Genomic DNA, 24,992 nt, shown 5'->3' with positions numbered 1-24,992 from the left:
AGAGGGACAAACTACAGAGGTTGGACTGCAAATCCCACAATTCAACAGGTTAAATGCAAGCAATCATGAGCAGGGAAAACCGGAGTACTCGAGTTACGTCACCCAGGGAAGCTGGGTGCATAGGTGTCAAACGGTGTCGGGAATCTTCATTGTTTTCAATGGCGTGATGCTGCAAACTGCTGCTGCCGTGAAGAGGAAAAGTGTCCGGTGTGACCCAAGCCTGGATCGGAGCTGAGGAAAACCTGAAAGAAGAGGGGACAGAGTCTGGGTCACTTGTCAGTGACCAGGGGCTCGGTAGACGAATGCCCACCGATGTCGGGTGCTTCAGGTGAGAAGAGGTGAAGCTTGACTTTGCAGCCAAGGGGACCAGGAGACGTCGAGGATGTCCAAAGTCTGGAAGTGAGCTGTCCCACAAAGGATGTCGAGTGCTGGGGAGTCAGTGTCCTGATTGAACACTAAGCAAGGTTCTGGTAACTCCCTAAGTGATGGAGAGTCAGGGCACATCTGGAGCATCACTTGTCCTGCAAAAAACTCAGGTCTGCAGGTAGGTAACTGGGTGTCTCCCAATAAAATGACCCTCATACACGTGTGGTTCTCTCTTGTTTGTTCTCGTTAGCGGTATATGAGGTGTCCCCGCTTGTATCACACGTGCGTGCGTAATCACGGGGTCAAGTCATTTGTGTGCACCCTCCACCAGGAGGTTTTACCTTAGGTTTTAAGGCAGTAGTGATCGTGGAAAAAAGTGATTAGAATGGTGATAGGTGGTTTAAAAAATAGTCCAGATATCCAAGGAATTTTTTTTATTAGATTTGGCATCGGGCTATTGTTAAAAAGGAGTGAGTTCGTGCAGCTCTGGAATTTATTATGAATTCTGGCGCACTTAATGGTCTGCTAAAATGGTCGACATGTTTCAGCTATAAGCGACAATTTGTCAGACAGCTTTCTTCAGGACCAGGGAGTGAATGTGATAAAGAAAAATTGAAAGAATAGGTAAATTTTAACCTGATTCTTCAAGTGTAGAGAGGTTTCATTGTACCTGTAAAGTAAAAAACATACACACAAAATACAAAACAAATGGGAGAAAGGGGGAAGGGGAAAAAATAACTTGATAAAGTACAAATATGTACACATTCAAAATCGCTTTATTTTGAATAAAGAAACTGTAAAATGGCAATACTTAGCGCAGAATCACTCTCATTTCAGGCGTCTACTCATCCATTCTCATGCCTTATCAGCGTGAGGTGATTATGCTATACTGTTCATTGGTGCTCTTAAAGTGACTGGTAATTGGTGTTTAAAACATTTCTCATGGTGGGATTCACATGCTTATTTTAGGGCACGTCATGCTCTTAATATGGTGTGATAGAGTGTTTTAAGTGCTCGTGGTGGCTTTCTTGTTATATTCACGTACACGGAGGGTTATCGATGTGGAAACAACACTCTTTTCTGCTTATTGGAATCTAGCGGGACGGTGGTCTGGAGTCCGCGATAGGTGACAGATATGGTGTGAGTCCCTATTTGGTTCGGGCGGTTGGTGCCTACCTCTTTAATTGTAGCTAGTAGCCTCATCGGGGGATGGGGATTCTATGAGGACGGTAGCGCTGGTGAGGAGTAAAATATACGTTAGTACAGACAGACAGATATTACTTGCGCTTGTGGTCTCGCAATGGAGCGGAGTCTTCGTCTTCTACCTTGCGCATTGGCGTCCTCATCTGCAGCTTGTGCTGTCTCTGCCTCCAAACACCCGGAAATGGTTGGTGTTAGAGAGGCGGATGTTTTAAGCAGTGAAGTATGGAAATGGAAGAAATCTTCGCAATATTACGAGAAATGTTGAGAATGTTTTCGAATTTAACAACCAATATAATTGAATTGATTACGATAAATTGAATTTTGAGGATTGGGAGATTTTTAGGTATTGGGAGATTGTAGTGAATTACCCTTGACCCTTTTTTATGTTTTATTACGGTCAGGGGCAAATCGGAAAGTAATATGTATTTATTGAAGACGGACATTAGCCCGAAACGGGAGACGAGGAATGGGGGAGACGAGTAGTTTTATCATTTGTTAAGAGCAAGCCAGGGGACAGAGTCATTGAGTCCTAAAGTGTCTGTTTTCAATCTATGGACCCAGCGTTGTTCTTTTTCGAACAGGATTTTTTGGGTATTCCTGTCGACAGTTTCTAGAGTTTCTAGGATGACCCTTGCAAATCCTTGGCTGTATGGCCCAGGTCAATGAAGTGTGATGACATTTTCGTTGTAGTTCTTTTACAATTGACATTGCTCCGATGTTCATACATCCGTTGTTTGGCCTTGCGGCAAGTCATGCCAATATACTTAATTTGGCATGGACATGTAATCATGTATATGACATGACTAGTGTTACAGTTGGTATGTTTCTTTAGTTTCCATGTTAAATCAGGGAGTAGTTGTAATTCTTTGGTAGGTTTTGTAGTTTCACAAGCTAGGCAAGAACCACAGGGATAGTGTCCTGTTATGGGAGTGCTGTTCCATAATCCTGGATGTTCTTTTCTCTTTTTAGGTGGTGGTCTTGTATGCACCAATAGATCCTTGAGATTACGGCTTCTCTTATTGGCAAAACGGGGTTTTGGCCAGTCAAGGTTGTTTGAAGTAATTATTTTCCAGTTTTTATTAATTATCTTCTTGACCTTGTTTGTGACTGGACTGTAGGTGGTGACGCATGTTGTTCTGTCATCCCGTGGCTTAAGGTGTGTTTCTAGAAGCACTTCTCTTGGCTGGTTTTGTGCACGTTTTTTGCAAGAAGAGATTATCTTCCTTGGATATTCTCGTGCTGTGAGTTTATCACAGAGATCATTAGCTTGATCCTTGTAATCACTTGTGGAGCTACAATTTCTCCTAAGACTGAGAAATTGGCTGTAAGGGAGATTCTCCCTTAAAGGTCGAGGGTGAAAGCTTTTGAAGGATAGCAAACTGTTCTTGGCTGTGGGCTTGAAGAATGTTTTAGTATGCAAGGTGTTATCCTTCGCAAAGATGGTAATGTCTAGGAAGTCTAGTGTTCCTTTGTTGGCAGTGTACGTGAAGTTCAAGCAATCATCTTGATCATTGAGCCATCGGTGGAAGTGGTCAAGGGTTTGCTCATCTCCTTTCCAAATTAAAATGATATCGTCTATGTATCTTTTCCAACAGACGATCTTGTCAAGAAAAGGGTTAATTTCGTTTTGAATGAACATCTTCTCAAAATTACTCACGTACAGCCCTGCCACGCTGGGGGCAAAGGTGCTGCCCATCGAAGTCCCATGTCCCATGGTTATGTTGATGGTGTTATTCAATTTTGTTTCAAGGATTTCTATTTTTACTGTTAGTTCGTTTGTTAGTCTGGTGGCTGTCTTTATTATCAGAACTAAATAGTCTCTAGTGCACTTCCAGGAGATGGCAGACCAGTCTTTCCTAAAAACGAGATCTTTGAGAAAAATCCGGGGTGCATTTGTTACCCATAGTCCTCTTGGAGCTGCGTTTACCCGAAGGTATTCTGTCATAATTATCCCGTGCACGGCCGTGCGTACTTGTTCTTTCTTGACTTCGCTCAGCTCGTCCCATTCAGCTGTTGAAGACAGAGTTTGGGTGAGGTCACCTTCCATGAGTAGTGGTGGTCTGGCAAGTATATTCTAGAGAACATACTTTTCAGTACAGAATGGCCATACAAAACCCCAAGACACTTCGTGCTTGAATGTTGCAGATTGGCTCTGATGGAGAACTTCTTCATGTACAAAGATACCCTTTTTCTCCAACGACATGGGACTTCGATGGGCAGCACCTTTGCCCCCAGCGTGGCAGGGCTGTACGTGAGTAATTTTGAGAAGATGTTCATTCAAAACGAAATTAACCCTTTTCTTGACAAGATCGTCTGATGGAAAAGATACATAGACGATATCATTTTGATTTGGAAAGGAGATGAGCAAACCCTTGACCACTTCCACCGATGGCTCAATGATCAAGATGATTGCTTGAACTTCACGTACACTGCCAACAAAGGAACACTAGACTTCCTAGACATTACCATCTTTGCGAAGGATAACACCTTGCATACTAAAACATTCTTCAAGCCCACAGCCAAGAACAGTTTGCTAGCCTTCAAAAGCTTTCACCCCCGACCTTTAAGGGAGAATCTCCCTTACAGCCAATTTCTCCGTCTTAGGAGAAATTGTAGCTCCACAAGTGATTACAAGGATCAAGCTAATGATCTCTGTGATAAACTCACAGCACGAGAATATCCAAGGAAGATAATCTCTTCTTGCAAAAAACGTGCACAAAACCAGCCAAGAGAAGTGCTTCTAGAAACACACCTTAAGCCACGGGATGACAGAACAACATGCGTCACCACCTACAGTCCAGTCACAAACAAGGTCAAGAAGATAATTAATAAAAACTGGAAAATAATTACTTCAAACAACCTTGACTGGCCAAAACCCCGTTTTGCCAATAAGAGAAGCCGTAATCTCAAGGATCTATTGGTGCATACAAGACCACCACCTAAAAAGAGAAAACAACATCCAGGATTATGGAACAGCACTCCCATAACAGGACACTATCCCTGTGGTTCTTGCCTAGCTTGTGAAACTACAAAACCTACCAAATAATTACAACTACTCCCTGATTTAACATGGAAACTAAAGAAACATACCAACTGTAACACTAGTCATGTCATATACATGATTACATGTCCATGCCAAATGAAGTATATTGGCATGACTTGCAGCAAGGCCAAACAACGGATGTATGAACATCGGAGCAATGTCAATTGTAAAAGAACTACAACGAAAATGTCATCACACTTCATTGACCTGGGCCATACAGCCAAGGATTTGCAATGGGTCATCCTAGAAACTCTAGAAACTGTCGACAGGAATGCCCAAAAAATCCTGTTCGAAAAAGAACAACGCTGGGTCCATAGATTGAAAACAGACACTTTAGGACTCAATGACTCTGTCCCCTGGCTTGCTCTTAACAAATGATAAAACTACTCGTCTCCCCCATTCCTCGTCTCCTGTTTCGGGCTAATGTCCGTCTTCAATAAATACATATTACTTTCCGATTTGCCCCTGACCGTAATAAAACAAAAAAAAGGGTCAAGGGTAATTCACTACAATCTCCCAATACCTAAAAATCTCCCAATCCCCAAAATTCAATTTATCGTAATCAATTCAATTATATTGGTTGTTAAATTCGAAAACATTCTCAACATTTCTCGTAATATTGTGAAGATTTCTTCCATTTCCATACTTCACTGCTTAAAACATCCGCCTCTCTAACACCAACCATTTCCGGGTGTTTGGAGGCAGAGACAGCACAAGCTGCAGATGAGGACGCCAATGCGCAAGGTAGAAGACGAAGACTCCGCTCCATTGCGAGACCACAAGCGCAAGTAATATCTGTCTGTCTGTACTAACGTATATTTTACTCCTCACCAGCGCTACCGTCCTCATAGAATCCCCATGCCCCGATGAGGCTACTAGCTACAATTAAAGAGGTAGGCACCAACCGCCCGAACCAAATAGGGGCTCACACCATATCTGTCACCTATCGCGGACTCCAGACCACCGTCCCGCTAGATTCCAATAAGCAGAAAAGAGTGTTGTTTCCACATCGATAACCCTCCGTGCACGTGAATATAACAAGAAAGCCACCACGAGCACTTAAAACACTCTATCACACCATATTAAGAGCATGACGTGCCCTAAAATAAGCATGTGAATCCCACCATGAGAAATGTTTTAAACACCAATTACCAGTCACTTTAAGAGCACCAATGAACAGTATAGCATAATCACCTCACGCTGATAAGGCATGAGAATGGATGAGTAGACGCCTGAAATGAGAGTGATTCTGCGCTAAGTATTGCCATTTTACAGTTTCTTTATTCAAAATCAAGCGATTTTGAATGTGTACATATTTGTACTTTATCAAGTTATTTTTTCCCCTTCCCCCTTTCTCCCATTTGTTTTGTATTTTGTGTGTATGTTTTTTACTTTACAGGTACAATGAAACCTCTCTACACTTGAAGAATCAGGTTAAAATTTACCTATTCTTTCACTTTTTCTTTATCACATTCACTCCCTGGTCCTGAAGAAAGCTGTCTGACAAATTGTCGCTTATAGCTGAAACATGTCGACCATTTTAGCAGACCATTAAGTGCGCCAGAATTCATAATAAATTCCAGAGCTGCACGAACTCACTCCTTTTTAACAATAGCCCGATGCCAAATCTAATAAAAAAAATTCCTTGGATATCTGGACTATTTTTTAAACCACCTATCACCATTCTAATCACTTTCTTCCACGATCACTACTGCCTTAAAACCTAAGGTAAATCCTCCTGGTGGAGGGTGCACACAAATGACTTGACCCCGTGATTACGCACGCACGTGTGATACAAGCGGGGACACCTCATATACCGCTAACGAGAACAAACAAGAGAGAACCACACGTGTATGAGGGTCATTTTATTGGGAGACACCCAGTTACCTACCTGCAGACCTGAGTTTTTCGCAGGACAAGTGATCCTTTCCCCCTTTTTGATAAAACGCAATTCAATGGAGTCTGAAAGGATCCTATCTCTCACTCCCCCCAATTGATTACCCACATCTGGAGCAACCAGGAAAGCCCATTGAAATGAGGAAATAAGAAATTTCTACGTGTCCAGAATGTCCCCTACATGCACCCTAGCCATGTACCTATTCCCCCTGTATGTTCATATTGTCATGTAATTCCCCATTCCTGCCTGTAACGATAATGCTTCCGCATTCCCGTCCAACCTTAACATGTCAGTTATTAAGCCTTTCATGTATGAAACGTTAATTCTGCACTGTAGCCTACGTTGCCAATGCATTTACATGGCACACGTTTAAACGTCGAGAAGCACACGTTTTCATGGCCCAGTCGAGCCAGCCCTGAATTCAGGCTCCGAGTCACTTCAGCCTCTGAAAGCTGTAGTTTAGGTATGCATCCCTGACCTCTCCCTTACTCCCTGCCCAGCCGAGAGGTGCCCGGCCTGGCCTGCCTGCCAAGACGGTATTTTGCTCACAGTTATCTGTTCAGCCTCCGCAAAAGCACATTCCAGTCTAGTGAAAGAGGTAAACATCCTCCGCCTGCAGAGTATAGGGCCTAGCCTTCCTGTCTCCATGCAAGTGATTTACTGAACCCGTTGCCATAGTAGGCCGATGGCCCCGCTCAATGCACGAAAAAATATATGCACACACTAGCATTCAGTGATGAACAGCCTTTACTCGAGAGACCTTTACTTCAGATAATGCATCCTCCAAACACAAGATATCAGATATGCTAAAAGTACAGGTCGTTCTGACATCCCAGACTTTAGACTCCTCTACTAGTGCTAAAGTCAGCCCCCAGCTCTCCCCAGTTACACGTCAATTTCACGTCATGACCAGTTACGCGCACATGTAGGTTAAAGGTTTCTGCTGACCCTGCAGACCTTCTCTATGCATCCACCCACTTATGACACACCTATGACTCTTCAGGTACACACCCACGTGTACGCCTCCTTACACGCCTTCCTTTATGCCCATGTGTTCTTATCTTTCTTTTTTCACATCGCTCCGCCTGGAGGTTCCGCCTACTGTATTTACTGCAATTGTATGATTTTACTATATATAATGTGTAATGTCAATTAAAGGTGTGATTCCCTTCCTGAACCTTAGTGGTGATGGAACCCGATTCTCCCCCTGGCTCGAGCCATTGAATAAAGCCCTTCTAACTCGGACACCACGGACTCTGCCTCTCATTTTATGAGCTATCCTTATTCTTTATTAATGTATAGAAATTCAGACTGGGTAATTTTATTTACCACAGAAAGATAAAGTTGCCATCACAGGGACCCACAGGCCAACGGACCAGGGATCGCAAAGGGACCTCGAGAGGAATCACAAAATACTAGCCCACGGAACACTCGTGGAGTGTAGGCCGGAAATCTTTGGTGGAAACACTGCTTGGGGTCAGGACTACAAGTAGCCCAAAGCACAGCTTCAGGGATTGCCAGAACGCAGATGCTTCTGCAAATGGACACATTGTCCAGGGGTGTGGGTTTCTTTTTTTTTTTTTTTTTTTTTTTTTTATTTATAGCAATACTTAAAACACAATACATATATATAATGATATAACAATTTCATGTTAGCAATCTCCAAGATATAATAGCAGCTGTCAAATAATACAGTTTTTCAAAGATATAACATCAACTTTCTATAAAAGTGCCCCAATTTTTTCCATAATTTTTCATTGCTTTTGCACCCCTAATATTTGCTAAAGCAAGCTCCATTGAGTGTATTTCGGTTACCAGTGTCCACCAGTCCCAAATTTTTGGTGTTTCTGAGCTGATCCAAGCTCTTGCCACCGTTAGTTTAGCACAGGACATTAGTATTGTAATCAAGGCGGCATGTGGAAGTGGATCTGTATATATGTCTAATAGAACTGACGCTGCTGTTAGAGCTGGTATCTGTATCTGCTTCATATGCAAAATTTTTTCAACTTCGCACCAAAAAGATTTCAGATTCGGGCATGAGAACAGCATATGTGTCAGGTCTGCCGCCTCCATATAGCATTTAGGGCACTTCGTGCGGTCACTATAAATGTTGTTATGGGACCATTTAGAGATTTTTTCGGGGGTATAATATAACATGCATGTTGTTCTAAATTGTTGAAGTCTTAAGCTAGATGATCTTGCTCGTTTGTTAATATTCATTAAAGAGTTTGTTATCTGTGTGGAGGTTATATTTAATCCCAATATTCTGCTCCATTTGTCAGCCAGTATGCTGCAATCGTTAGGTTTAATAGCGATAAGAATACTGTATGTCTCGCTTATAGCAGATTTGTTTTTTGTTGAGTGTAAACAAGTCCAGATATCAGATTCTGGAGATTCTGGGACTTCATAGATTTGTTTTTTATTGATCAGGAAATCATGTATCTGTAGGAATTTGTATCTCATGTTTTCAGATAAGTTGTATAGTTGTTTAAGAGTGTCAAATTCCATAAAACCCTGTGCGTTATATAAGTCCCCTAAGGTTTTAATACCTAATCTAGACCATCGATGGCCAGTGTTATCATTAAAAATATTTGGTAAGCCTGGGTTTCCCCATAGTGATAAGTTCGAATGGAAAAAATTAGTGTCACAGAAAGATAGGATATTACCCCATATCTTTGTTATATCTCTGGCTGTCTTAAATTTGACTCTCTTGTAATAATTGGGATCATTCGTTCTAAATAAGAATAAATTTGAATCAGATTTTAACATAAAAGAATGAAAAAATAAAGCCTTTCCTTCATTGAGTAATGAACGTAGCCGATTAATAAAGGCGGACCAGAAATATAGTTTAAAGTCGGGAAAATTGAGCCCACCATCGGGTGTGTCTTTTTTCATAGAATTCAGTGATCTTCTCGCCTTTTTATAGCCCCATATAAAGCTGCTGAATATTCCATCCAGCTTCCTAAAGAATTGTGTGTTTAGTGCTAATGGTATGGATCGAAATAAGTATATAAACTTAGGTAGTACCTTCATTTTAATCAAATTTATTCTGCCAATTATATTGAGGGGTAGCCTGTGCCATTTCTTTAGTTGTAGTCTAGTGGTTTTGATTAATTCATCGTAGTTTATTTTATTAATGTCTTGTATATTAGCTGTTATTTTTATTCCCAAATAAGTGGCTATTTTGCATATCTCAGGCATCGCCACAGGAGGGGCAAAGTTAACTATTATTTGTGTTTTTTGTAAGTTTAATTTATAACCCGCCACTTTGCTATATTTCTCAGCTTCTAAAATTATACCTTTTTGAGCCTCTACTACATCTTCCGTGTAAACCGATATGTCATCAGCATATGCTGTTATTTTTAATTCTTGGTGTCCTGATTTAAACGGTATAATCTGAGTTTGGGATTGAAGAGCCAACAAAAAAGGTTCTAAAGAAAGTGCAAATAAAAGAGGTGAGAGAGGGCAGCCTTGTCTAGTTCCTCTTAAAATCCTGAAGTCTGAAGATACCAACCCCCCATAGCTAGTAAATGCAGTTGGTTTATCATATAATGCGTTGATACAATTCAAAAATTCTCCGCCAAACCTTAACTTAGATAATACGCACCAAAGAAAATCCCATCCCACTCGGTCGAAGGCTTTCTCAGCATCTAGCAAAATCATACCGAGTGGGGTGGAGTTGGTCTCCGCAACGTCAAATGCTGTTATGGCCGTGTTTACGTGTATGGTAGTGTCTCTCCCAGTAATGAAGCCATGTTGTTGCGGATGGATAATCATGGGCATGATGGGGGCCAGTCTTAGAGCTAAGATTTTGGCGAAGATTTTTGCATCTGTGTTTATCAGCGAGATTGGGCGATAAGACCCTCTCTCCTCTTTTGGTTTGTCCTTCTTCAAAAAAAATATTATTTTAGCCCTATTCCAGGATTGTGGTGCTTTCCCTTCTAGGCCTACATATTGAATTGCTTTTAGCAAAGGTTGTTCAAGCTCTTTTAAGCATATTTTGTATATTTCTAAGGGTATAGTATCTTCCCCTGCGGCTTTTCCTGAGGGTAATGAGGCAATGGCTTGATGAAGTTCTAACATATTTATCTCATCAGACAGTGAGTCTATTTCAATGATATTTTGAGTGTCGATGATATATTTTTCAGTATATTTTTGTATATCATCTAAGCTGGGGGTTGTTTCTGGAGTATATAAATTCTTATAGTAGTCAGCGAAATCTTTGGTGGAAACACTGCTTGGGGTCAGGACTACAAGTAGCCCAAAGCACAGCTTCAGGGATTGCCAGAACGCAGATGCTTCTGCAAATGGACACATTGTCCAGGGGTGTGGGTTTCACGGTCTCCACAAGGGATATGGGTCTCAGGTTCCTGAGCACACTAGTCGACCTCAGGAATACTTTTAAACCCACTGTGAGAAGTTAGCCTGGCATATAATGTCTGTAGGAAGATGGATATCTGACTATATGGTTTCCCTAACTTTTTGCCTAGTGTTTTGCTGGTTTTCGACTTAGTTGGCCTGGGATACTGCTATTCAGGGCCCCAGGCTATCTGCTCTCCCTATAAAATAGACTCCATGTACTTTAGGTACATACCAGATTGGGTATTGGGTCACCTTTGTGAGCCCCTGTATAGTGTACCATAGGTACCCAGGGCATAGGTGCAGCAAATGCCTACCAGGGGCTGCAGCATGTATTGTGCCACCCCTGGCTGGCCCTCCAAACTGACACAACAGGCTGATCACTAGGCTTGGGTAAGGTGGTGTAATCACCCCTTACTTAGACATAGTATACCTACATCTACCTATATATATATATATAGACACATATACACCTATAAGTCACTCATATGGTACGCCTCGACAATCCTGGAGGCAGAGTGCTTGGTTTTTTGTGAGAGGGTGCCCTAGCATGAGCTGAGCCCCATTGCAGCTTTCGGAACCATCTCGTTATAGCTGTTCTAGGATATAGCCATACCATATACTCTTAAGTGCATTATAATCCTCGCGGTTAATGCTAACTTTGGTTTGGCTTTATCAAAACATGTCGTGTATGGTGTCAAACACTTTGGAATACTACCCCCCACCAGTTCTGGTGGCAGGGGTAGCATTCCACCCTTCTAGAGGGAGAAGACATGTAGTTACTGCTTGACCCGGTTAAAGTTAAACAGAGCCCCAGCATCACAAAATGGATGCTGCTGCCACAGACACAAGTCTGACCTCCTGCTGCTGGATGAAACTCTGGCAGGGGAGGTCTGGACAATAGGTTTCATGTCCAGGGAGGTGCCAGCACCTCCCCAGACAGGCTGATGTGTATTGGGACAGGGAGGGCTGCATCAGCAGATGATTTTTGAGGCACTGCCTGGGGCACACAAGGTGCTCCATGCATAGCCCGGTTCAAACCAGTTGCTGGGACACTCCATCCCCGCTCTGGCACGAAACTGGACAAAGGGAAAGGAGCGTAACCACCCACTTCCCAGGTCCACCCAAAGGAGGGACCAAGCAGGTAATCCAGCCCCTTAGCTTAGTATAAGTATAGGAGATGTGTCCCCAGGACTTTAGATTATCCTGGAACGAAACTTTGATACAGAACTCTTGGACCTTCGACATTCTATTCTGACTAGAAGATGGAAGACATCTCCCTTGTGGTCAAGGAGTGACCATCCTGTGCTAACAGGCACCACCAGTAACTTGCCAGTCTGCTTTGTTGATGCTCCCATCGGAACCCAAAGACTCAGCGATACGGGACACAGACTTTCTGAAAGGAGCCCACCCTGCCCCAATCCACTACAGGCTGTCTGTGGAGGTGCTGGCAACCTCCCTGGACAGAAACCCTATTGTCCAGGCCTCCTCCATTTTGTGATGCTGAGGCTCTGTTTAACTTTAACTGGGTTTACCAGTAACTGCATGTCTTCTCCCTCTAGAAGGGTGGAATGCTACCCCTGCCGCCAGAACTGGTGGGGGTTGGGGCGGGTAGTATTCCAAAGTGTTTGACACCTTACACTACGTGTTTTGATAAAGCCAAACCAATGTTAGCAATAACTGCGAGGATTATAATGCACTTAAGAGTATATGGTATGGCTATATCATAGAACAGCTATAAGGAGATGGTTCTGAAAGCTGCAGAGTGTCACGATCCGACACGCTTCTCCTCTGGGCTGTGTTGAAAGACCTAAACCCGCTTTCACGCAACCAACCCGTGACCCGATATTAATCACAGACCAGTAGGAAGGTTCCGCAATTGCGGGAAAGGAAGGGGACAGCAGGGAGGGAGATCTGAAACGATAAAAGACAAGGGATTTAGCTTCACACCCCTCCCTATCCACTCGAGAATACAGAGACACCCTATTGATAAAGTAGACTCTTCCCTCACACTAAATTCCCAGCCTACCTGAAAAGGAAAATTCTAAGTCTTTATAAGCAGGAGAGGGAAGGAAGGTCCTATCAGTGGTAGAAATCTGGTAAGGAAGGAACACAAATGTATACATCAATGCACAACAATTTTACCATGTACACTTAAGCTTCTTTTCACCCCTCACATACCACAGCTTGCCATGATTCTGCCTTGTTCCACTCTTCCGTTGAACTAGGTACCCCCCTGGTTCCTCTCCTGCAGTGTGAAACAAAACACAAACAAGTTGTCGCAAAAGTACATGAAACAACCAAAGAGCTGAAGGTTAACTGCACCTTCTTAACGTTTCTTCCCGCTAACAAATTATAATGTAGTATTCTTTGTTGTCTGACTTGCACTGGTTCGCCAATAACAGTCACGTATATCTCACATCAATGTGAGTTTGTGTTGATGATCCCACAAGGACCACAATCACTAACTGCTCCGTTATCCTTCTTTTCAAAGTTTACATTGTTCTTTCCCAGGGAATGTCCCAAGTTTGAAACGCAACCGCGTTTCTCCGCCACTCGGGAGACCCAAATCCAAGACTTTCGTAGGAATCAGAAGGAAGGGGGAAACGGACTAACACAGCCGTGTCAGTCTATCCCCGGAAAAGACACACACACAGGTACGGTTTCAACCGTTCTCCAAATCCGAGCGTTTCCAGCCGGAAACCACCCTGAAACGCCTACTCACTGTTACTCCAAGAATGCACGACCTCTCGACTCTCCGGTTCACCAAAATTATCGGCTCCGTCTCTACTGCCGGTTTGGTTTTTGTTTCCTGGTTTGCGCGACTAACATCTCGCGCGACTTCACCCTTGGCCTTCTGGGGTTTGTGGTTCGAATGAAGCCAGGCATCGATTCCCCACGCATTACGCGGACAGCGGACCCTACGGACCGATTCTGACACAGAGAGGCTCAGCTCATGCTAGGGCACCCTCTCACATAAAACCAAGCACTCTGCCTCCAGGATCGATAAGGCCTGCCATAGGAGTGGCTTATAGGTTACTATGTGTCTATATATAAGGTAGACATAGATATACTATATATAAGTAAGAGGTGATTACACCACCTTACCCAGGCTGGGTGAACAGCCTGTGGTGTCAGTTTGGATGGCCAGCCAGGGGTGGCATAATACATGCTACAGCCCCTGGTAGGCTTTGGATGCACCTATGCCCTGGGGACCTATGGTACACTCTACAGGGGCTCACAAAGGTGACCCAATACCCAATCTTGTATGTACCTAAAGTACATGGTATCCATTTTACAGTGAGAGCAGATAGCCTGGGGCCTTGAATAGCAGGATCCCAAGCCAACTAAGTTGAAAACCAGCAAAACACTAGGCAAAAAGTTGAGGTAACCATATAGTCAGATATTCACCTTCCTACATAACCCCCCCCAAAACGAAAAGAGATAAGGCTAGCCTTGTCCAGGTAAGCCTATATTGACTAAGTGGCCATATAAGGAAGTACCTGCACTAGCATGGTTACCCCCTGTCTTATGGTCCACTAAGCAATCCCTCACCCTTGGGGTATCAGAGGATCTCCACCATAGGGAATCACTATCTGTGGTGTGTTTTGGCAAAGTAAAAGGCTGGTGCTGGGATGGAGTACTGAAGTGAGGCTCCACTAAGGTTGGGCTCAGCTTCCTCCAATCACTATCCACCATGTATGCCTTTCTTTCCAAGACTGAGTTGCACTGTGCTCTCAGGGTCAACCTCTGGCTGCCTACAGCAGGAGGCTGGGTCCCTTTGGTTGGACCACTGGAGAGACAGGTCAGGTTTGGGGCCACTGGGTACCAGGTTTGCCTGTGCCCAACAGAGTCAATTTGGGGGAGGTTCCTACCCAAGGGTAAGGGAGATCCCTCAGAGGATTGAGGATTTTTCACCTGGCTAGGGCTGCTAGACTGGGTGCCCCTAATCTGCTGATGGGGGGGTTCCTCTGGACAGGGGGCCCTTTGGGAACTATGCATCAGGAGGCGAATAACCTTACAGCAGAGCTATCCCTCAAGAGACAAGTAACCTTACAGCAGAGCTATGCCTTAGAGGTCAAATAAACTCACCACAGAGCTATGCCTCAGGAGACAAGTAACCTTACAGCAGAGCTATGCATCAGGAGATGAATAACCTTACAGCAGCGCTATCCCTCAAGAGACAAGTAACCTTACAGCAGAGCTATGCCTTAGAGGTCAAATAAACTCACCACAGAGCTATCCCTCAGGAGACAAGTAACCTTACAGCAGAGCTATCCCTCGGGATACAAGTAACCTTACAGCAGAGCTATCCCTCGGGATACAAGTAACCTTACAGCAGAGCTATCCCTCAGGGGTCCACTGGCCTCCCTGACCTCTACAGCCCTGGGCTGACTGTGGAAGGGTTGAGAGGGGCAGGTTACCTGCTCCGTACTGGGTACCACCTTGGAAGGGTCCACAGACATCAGGGGCTCTGCCAGGCCAGGCCTGATTATCTCTGGGGAAGTTCCTTCACAAGGGGTAGAGTCAGTTCACTGAGGAGGCTGACCCTCACCTAATGTCTGGTGGGAGGGAGACTTTTCTTCCTCCTCAATGCTCTCTGTCTGAGTGGAGTGATCCATAGTTTCAGGCTTCACAACACAAAAATCTTTTTGAGTTTGGGCTGTGACCATCACAGCCCTACCAAACTTTTCAGGAAGGCCTACAATTTTGGAATGGGTTTCTCTTTCTATCTCAGCCCAGGCTGAGATCTCAAGATCATTACCAAGTAAACAAACTACAGGCAAGTTTGTAGACACTGCCACTCTCTTTGGGCCAGTGACACGTCCCCCGCTGTGATTTACTACTGCCATGGCATGATCTTTGTACACTCCATCAATATTGGTCACCTGGATGGTAAACCCAGGTAAAAGCTATTCTGAGGGGACTAGTCTCTCAGTCACCATCACCATAGTGATGCTAGCCGTTGTGTCCCTATAGGCCGTAGCTTTCTGAACATTGATGTGGGGCTCCTGTCTGCAGTTGATCAAGGTATTGGGACAATCAGTAAAGTTGGCAAACCCCATTCCACCATTACAGACTAGAGTTGCTGTGGTAGGGGACCTGGTTAGGCCAGAGTCCACCTGAGTTCCCCAAGTAAACCCAGCCAAATTAGTGGGGGCACTCCCACCACCTGGGGGTTTACTACTAGTAGTAACAGGAGGTGTTTGAGGATTACTTGGAGGACTATTTTCCTTATTGTTGGCCTTGGGGCAACTGCTGTCAGTTTTCCAATGGCCAGGTTGCTTACATACATGGCAATAAGGTTTCTTAACAGTAGAGGAAGGGGTTTGGGACCCACCACCCTCAGAGGATTTTTGGGGCCCTGTTGTGGATTTCTCTTTAGATGTATTCCCACCTTTCTCTTGTGGTTTCATAGAATCTTTCTTTTGGTGGTCACCGCCCTGATTTTTAGGCCTAACCTGGGTTCTGAACCATTTGTCTGCCTTCTTACCCAATTCTTGGGGAGAGGTCAGATCTGAGTCCACCAGGTGCTGGTGTAGAAGCTGGTTTTGACAATTATTAAGGATCTGCTCCCTCATAATCAAATTATACAATCCTGAATAGTCATGTACTTTACTGCCCAGCAACCAGCCTTCCAGAGCCTTAGTAGCACAATCTACAAAGTCAGTCCAGTCCTGAGTCTGTGTCTTCTGGGTATCTCTGAACATCAACATGTACTACTCAGTGGTAAGCCAAACCCATCAATCAGAGCACTCTTCAGGACAGTGTAGTTGTCAGCATCATGTTCATTAACTGTTAGAAGCTTATCTCTGCCTTTGTCTGCAAAGCAGAGCCATAAAATTGCTGCCCCCTGCTCCTTGGGGACCTTTTGCACTTTGCAGGCCCTTTCCAAAGCAGTGATCCACTTGTGGATGTCATCCCCTGCCTGATAGGGGAGCACAATTGTTTTCAGGTTTCTATGGTCATGAGACCTTTCCCTATCTCTAGGAATTATGCTGCCACCAGTGGACTCTTGTCACAATCCCCACAAGTTACCTGGTTCTTGCAGAGAGATCTTGCAGAGACGACATGAGCTATCGCCCCCGTGCCCACCTTATCGCAATCTGGAACCTATAACAAGCTAGGACTAAGATGGGAATGGGGAAGGTAGCCAATAAAAGAACAGGATGGCGTCAAGGAGACCAGAGGAGACGTCCTTCAGTATTGTGTTACCGTGGACACCAGCTGGACAGGGAGACAAGAGAAGATCATTACACACAGCCCAGACAACCCTTTCTGACACTGACATACACTCATGCGGAAGTTCAGGTTTACCTCATATCTGGACATGTGATGCCTGTCGCCATCCTATTGTAAAGCATAAGCGCTCCTGCGCAATCAAAGGTAGGTATCAAACAATAAGCGCTCCAGCGCGTAAGACAATGTCTCGTGAGAACAAAGGAATAGCGCTCCTGCGCAGTTAATGATAAGAAAACAAATGAGGCAAAAGCTAGTCTCGGTAGGCAGCCCTCTTGCAAGAGTACTACAACTAAATAACAGTACAAAATAAGTAGGCAAGCGCTTCGAGGTTGGGAAGCTACTTACAGTGCAGGATAGTGAAGAGCTCCAGTGCACCAATCCTTTGCCAGCAGGGCAGGCGCACAGAGCTGAGGGAGTTTCATGGTGAGCAGGCTAAGGCAAGCGCTCCTGCGCTGACTCGATGGCTGAAAACAGGCGCCCCAGCACAGAGGCAGCAGGAGACAGAACACAGAGCAGGGAGAAACGGCTGCGCTGTTGCGCGGCTCTAGAAATCCTTTGTGTGCTTTGTGAAATAGGCGTCGTACTGGCGTCAATCCAAAGCACCGATCCGCAGAAAAGCCGCTGCTAATATGCGGATTCCCCCGGAAGCACTCGTGACGCGGTCAGCGGTTCCGGCCAGGAGAGCTGAACCGCTGACGGCCAGGAAACCTCGGAAGTGAGAGGCTCACCTCTGCATGAGCGTAGATCCCACCCCCTAACAGGCATACTGATAACCCGAGGTACGTGGGCAACAAGGGCACCATGACAGCTCTAGCCCAGACCATTTTTTCACTCTTTAGCAAGGGCAACTTCTTGCCTCTTGATTCTAAGCTTGGATTCCCTCATCCTAGCCTTATGCTATCTTCTCTAAGGGAAGTCATTCTCCCTAGAGCTGAGGCATGGGACCCTACTCATGAGTCAGAATGTATATATTCTCCTGAAGAGGATCTGTGTCTCCTGTTCTCACCATTAGGCCGACTTGGGGGTCTGGATGGGAGTCTTCCTTCTCCAGACCCAAGTAGTCCCAGGTTAACCTGGTTCAGTTCCCTGACTTCTACCTGGTCAGTATCCACATCATCATCAGAGCCCCCTTGGTTTTCACCAGTGGTATCTTCTGTTAGAAGGTACCCTAGGAGGGTCTTCTAGCAGCGATCCACTAGGACCTGCTTCCAAGGACATTTTCTAGTGAGGTGTGGTGTGTGAAGCTACCTACACTAAATGTTTACTACTAGAACCTCTCTAGGAGTTGTAGTAAGGGTGTGCTAGGCCCTTATCACCTACAACTGCTAAGTTCAGTAGACACGGGGACACCGAAGCTGTGAGGGGGCACACCGACCTACCTCATCACTTGCTGCACTCCACGCTCCTGGGGCCCTGACGCTGTTTGTCTCCCCTGCCGCCGTTTGTCTCCCCTGCCGCCGCTGCTTGCATCTTCGCACGGTCGCAGAGGGGGGAGACCACAGCTCCCAGCCTGCTTTGCGCCCAGCACCGCCCACTTCCGCATCAGCGTGCCCGGAGGCGCTTAAAGATCGGCAGCTCCCTCGGTGGAGCGGGGGACACCGAAGCTGTGAGGGGGTACACAGACCTACCTCATCACTTGCTGCACTCCACGCTCCTGGGGCCCTGACGCTGTTTGTCTCCCCTGCCGCCGCTGCTTGCATCTTCCCACGGTCGCAGAGGGGGGAGACTACAGCTCCCAGCCTGCTTTGCGCCCAGCACCGCCCACTTCCGCATCAGCGAGCCCGGAGGTGCTTAAAGATCGGCAGCTTCCTCCGCGTCGCGGACGCGAGCGGCGCCGGGCTAAGCCCGGGCAAAGGGCTGGCCGTCTGTGGCCGTCAGATGACGGAAGAGGATGGGACGGGCCACCCCCCTTTGGTCGATGTACTAAGTTTTTCTTTGGCTAAGACATTGGAGGACAAATAAGTCCGGAGAAGTAGGTCGAGAAGGCTCACTGTTTCGGACTCTGAACATTGGACCGACTAACACAATAAGCCAGAAATTTCAAAGGGGTTTTTATACTGTGTGTTTAGGCTTTGCCTTTTGCGACTGGGCGTAGTCATAACATTGGACTCTTGGGCGGTTGTAACATGGCCCCAAAGGTTAACACTCGTGCCACAAGACTGAAATCAACTATGCCCTTAACCCCCAAGGTAATTGTGCAAGACTGTAACTCAGGGACCCCCTTCGGCATACAGCCAACCGCGATTGATCTAATGCTGCGCAAAGTCAATAATGAAATAGAGCGCACTGAGAGAAGATTGTTTAATGTCTATTGAACTTCTCATAGCAAGTCAGATCAAACCCATCATTAGTAGACTTGACAAAATCATAAATGAGTTAAATAAGAGAGGAAAGACCCAGGCAAAAACTGTAAACAACTGTGTTAACGGCAGTATCGCCACAACAGTCACTAGCCCACTCATTCAGCCGGCTACAGCAACTGACCACACGGAGAGCAGACAGCATAGTGGAGTGCATGACATCACATTAGATCCTGTACCATCGATGAATGCAGTATCATGCCAGGGCAAAGGGCCTAGTGTAACTGAAGGGGGGCCAAGCTTGTTAACAACATGTGCGCAAACGGGAAAACCAGTCCCGCAAACAAGATGTGATGCTAATGTAAGAGTAGCAAAATCCCTCCCCAGCATAAATCTGCCCCCTGAGACCTGTCCTTATGTAGTGGTTCTCGGGGGTGTTCCAGAACTAAAACCTGAGCAGAAAGAATCTTACCCCGAGCTCAGAAATAAGACAGTTGCGTGGCTAAACAAAAATAGACCATTAGGAGGGAACGAATGTGAAGAAATTATGAATGTCAGAAGGGTGCACTGGATAGGCAATAAAAATAAAGATCTGGCAGGTAACTGCATAATTGTGAATTTCCGGGACAAGAGACTGGTGGATTATATATTGTCGGGGGATTATCACAACCACCAGGTAACATCAAAACACTGCCATTGGGATACTTTTACCCCTCACATCGTGGCCCTTTTGACTCCAGAAATTTCCCGGGGTGAGCAGGCATGGACCATCTCATTTATGGGAGGAGAAGGTTAGATACAAACGCCGTGAGGGTGCAAGAACAAGACGATGCCATGTGGGAGAATAGATTTAGCCCCCTACAGAGCCTAGATAACAATGATTGACCACGAACACACCAAGCATCAGTCATCGAGGGTTTAGACACGAAGGGCGAGATAACAAGTTACGTCGGTGGGGAAGGCAGAAACATGAGGTTGATGAATGATAATAATGCACCAATAACAACACTCAATCAAATACATTCCCCAAGGACCACCACAGACAGGGAGATTGCCAAGGAGGCCGAAATACATCACCCCCCCCCCGAATTATTCGAATTCAGGAGGAAAATGGGAGTGGGGCATTAGCTCAGCAGCAGATATATAATTTTGGGACTCACAATACATCCAAAAGGTCAGAGGATAGACCGTTGCCTGACTGTCGGAGAAACAAAAATCCAGCAGGGGACCATGAGGGAGAGCTAAAAAATGTTATCTTGGAACGTGGCGGGCCTGGCCGGAAAATTCCATAACAAAGAACGGAGAGAGTTCATAGGGGGTTCCAGATAATTTGTCTGCAAGAAACCTGGGCACTTGAAAATAACCCTTTTCATATGGCGGGTTATAAATGTTTCTTTGTGCCAGCACAAAAGACTATCTCAGGAAGAGCTATTGGAGGCCTGGTGGTATACACAGACCTTAACATGAAAGGCGCATGGTCAAGCCCCCCGTGGATAGCTCATAACATACAGGCGCTATGGTATATAAGGTGGGGGCTCAGACTAACATTATTTAATATATATAATGCAGGAACTGTGAACGGGGAAAACCCCCCATTACAGGAACTAGACCACAGACTCCAACAGGAGTTAGATCATAGAAAAGGGGCCATGGAAAAATCTCTGGAAGTCCTGGGGGACTTAAATTGTCATCTGTGCCCAACACTGTTCCCACTCAACCCAGATTGGTCTCGATGCCCCTTGGAGAAGGGCCCACACTTTGAACATTCCACTGAAGGCTTAGTTCTAAGTAACCTCTTAAAGACTTATGACCTGGAACATACAATTGATTTGGTCAGCCTGGTAGAGGACGGGTCCCTTACCCCAACTTTTAAAGGATGAGGTTGCTCTACCTACATAGATTATATCCTGGTGTCTAGACACGCAAAAAAATCAATTAGTACAGTAGGGATTAAGTGGAATGGATTTAGTGACCACAACCTCTTAATTTTAACTTTCAAACAGTGGGGCCGCTCTAAGTTTTGTCCCCCGAAGGATAGTGTGTTGACAGACACAGATAGAGGAAGGCGGCTTAGATGGGCAAAAATTGATGGAGAAGCATTTTATAAAGAGCTAATATCACAAGGGAAGGCACAGTTTGAGGAAGGCCTAGACCCTATGATTGAGGGGAGAAACCTGCTTGGGGCATTTAGCTCAGTGACCAAGTTGGTGGATGTTTTGTTAAAAACGAAAGCACCCAAGAGGAATAAACTGCAGCCGAGGTGGTTTGAGGGCAAGTGTTCACGAGCCCTGAGAGATTTAAAACTTAGCCTAGAAACTAAGCCCAGGGACTCTTACAGAATAGGACAGTGCAGACGCATATATAAAAATACATTAAAACAGAGAAAGACCTCCCTACAAATAGAAGCCTGGGCAGATCTGAGACAGGCGGGAGAAAGAAGGGATATGTCCCAATTCTGGAGGATTGTTAACAACCCTTGCTTTCAGGACAGCAACACCCCCGAGATCGGGACGACCATCCTACCGGAACAGTGGGTCTCCCACTTCGAGGGTTTATATAATCACAATCAGGACACAGAAATGGACTGGGTGGTGGACGGCCAGCAGGGACCAGGAACTGAGTTCACCCTTGCAGAGATAATAGCTGGGATCCAGGGCCTCGCACGTAACAAGGCGCCGGGCCCTGATGGATCCCCACCTGATTTATACCTCAGCAAAGTAGATCTTTGGGCCCCCATCCTCACGAGAGTGTTTAACACTGCAGTTCAGCTTGGTTTGCCCCGATCTTGGTCTACAGCGGTCATTGTCCCTATCTTTAAGAAGGGTAATAGGGACAACCCGCAATGTTATAGACCAATTTCACTGATTGACGTCTCAGCAAAAGTTTTGGGGTGGGTAATTCTTCAACGGTTCATGGACTGGACTGAGGAACACCACCGAATTACTGACATTCAGTATGGCTTCAGAACAGGAAGGTCCACAAGCGATCAGCGCCTCAATTTGTATTTATTGGTTGCTAAATATACTAAATCCAGCAATGAGGCCATGTATTTAGGCTTCATGGATCTGGCAGCAGCCTTTGATCATGTGAACAGGAACAAGTTATGGGGCCTGATGAGCGATATGGGAATTGATTCAGGCCTAATCCATATCTTGAGTGGATTACACCAGGACACAACAGCTAGGGTATGTTACAACACGGAGGGGTGGAACACAAATTCATTTCCCTGTACCAGTGGAGTGCGACAGGGTTGCATTCTATCCCCTTTTCTGTTCTCGCTCTACATTAATAACCTAGAGCAGGCACTGCTGGCCCTAAATTCGGACTGCCCAAAAGTAGGGTCATGTCATATTCCGGTACTTTTGTACGCGGATGACGCGGTCCTGCTAGCCCACACACCGAGGGCCTGCAGTGCTTAATCGACGGTTTTGTAAAATTCATGGGGAATCTGGATCTGTCTGTTAACTTGAGCAAATCCTATGTGATGTTAGCGGGCACTAAACCATGTAAAAGGTTCTCGTATAGGATAGGGGACCACACACTAGAGAAGGTTAAGACTTTTTCCTATCTAGAGTTACAGTTCGACGGGGCGCTCACATTTAGATCTTTAGTGGGGGACCGCCGTTCAAAATTAATCTCCACGAATGGTGTCATAGCAAATTACGGTCGCAGGTTGGGCCGTTGGTCCCTCGAACAGATTTTGAACCTTTACAGATCTATAGGATGTGCAAGAGTAACGTATGGGTCGGACGTCTGGGGTTACGTGAATGTGGATCAATTGCAAATTAAGGAAAACAAATACATGCGGAGGATCCTAAAAGTTCTTCAGTCCACCTCAACTGCAATTGTACATAGTGAACTGGGGTGCCCATTCATCGAGGATCAGATCAGGGCACGACCCATATTGGCATGGTTGAACACCTGGTCAAACCCTAAGGCAGGCCTAGGTAGACAAATCCTGGGAGACTGCCCGCAGAGGGATTAAGGTTTACACATCCCATGGATAAACTATGTCAAGACCACCCTGGAAAGTATTGATCGGAAGGATCTGTTTATCAACCCTAAGATCATTGTACCCTCGGATAAACTAAAAATTAAAAAACTGTTAACTGATCATTTTGTGAATTGCAGATCATCAGAGGACACAACCAAACAATCTGTAGCTGCCCTCAGTCTTATAAAAAATGAGGGCATGGAGCCATACCGGTACCTCGTTCATAATACACACGATAGATTTTTATTGACCCGCCTTAGGTTTAACTTACTACCACACCTATTAGCGGACCCTGCAGGATTTACTCCAACAATTGCCCAGAATGGTGCTTGCGGCTGCGACAGTAGGTCTCCGAAAGACACCCTTCACTTTGTACTGCTGTGCCCCTTTTTTAAATTTCCCCGGTGTAAATATTTGATACAAATTTTAAAGAGAGAAAAATTCAGGCACGCTAAAACGGCTTTACTTTATTTACAAAGAGCGAATGACCCATGGACTCTCTATTGTATTATGAACTTCCTGAGGCTTGCCGTGAGGCTAAGAAATACAAGAGGAGTTAGCTAAAACTATGTGATTTAAAAAAAAAAGGAAATGTGTATGTGCCTTTTTTAACTTTTTTATCTATTTTTAATGGTAATTCCAGATGACTGTTAGCTGTAATTTAATTCTATTTTTATCTTGTATATATTGTGTACTTTTATGATGTATATTTTTCATCGAATAAAGAATTACTGACTAACTGACAGTAGAACCTATGTATTATAAGAACTTGATTTATATGTACCTACATGTACCTTAATGTGATCTTTCAAATGACATTTTAAGATTATTTGGTAAAACAACAGCAAGCTCTTATCCCATCTGCTATACACCAATGTGAGAAGTTAGCCTGGCATATGATGTCCGCTAGTTCTAGTGGGCACCTTGCACCAGTCTAATCGACCCTTATTGATGGTGGTTGTAAAGTCAACCTTATAGACAAGCTATCCTAGGGGTAGCATGGACCAGCAGTCATAGGCTAAGACTTCAGAGAGCATGTGAAGCAAGCTGTTTTACCAATTATAATCCCTTGAGTACCAAATGAAAGGACACCACACAAGGTATATATCAAATATATATGTATTTGTTCTAAACACAACCCCTCTGCACTCTTTATGAGGTCAGAGGTAAAAGTACTTGCCTTCCACAATGTTGGCTCCACCTCCTGTGGGGCGCCTGATGTTTCTGCCCTGCACTGTGAAAGGAAAGGAGAAGTCTGGTAAACAAAGTGCTTCAGAACTGGTTTGGACTGAGCAAAGGCCCCTCTCCCCTAAGAGAATAAAGGATTTTGGGATTTAAATATTGGGACCCTGATCCCATGAAATTAGATCACTTTGGACTACAAGAAGAAAACTTTACTGAGGAGAGGAACCTGAAGAAACTGAGGAGAGACTATTCCAAAGCTGAAGTGCCGCATGGGGGATTGGCTTGCAGTGGTAGCCTGACTGCCAAAGGAAGGAGAAAGGAACGTTGTGTACTTTGCTTTCAACTTGTGAAGGATCTCCAAGGGCTTGGAAAAGAGCTTGCCTCCTGCTGAAGTCTCAGGGA

This window comes from Lissotriton vulgaris, chromosome 4_1 (genome assembly GCF_964263255.1).
Source record: "Lissotriton vulgaris chromosome 4_1, aLisVul1.2, whole genome shotgun sequence".
Lineage (NCBI taxonomy): Eukaryota > Metazoa > Chordata > Amphibia > Caudata > Salamandridae > Lissotriton > Lissotriton vulgaris.
Note: the sequence above shows the minus strand (reverse complement) of the source record.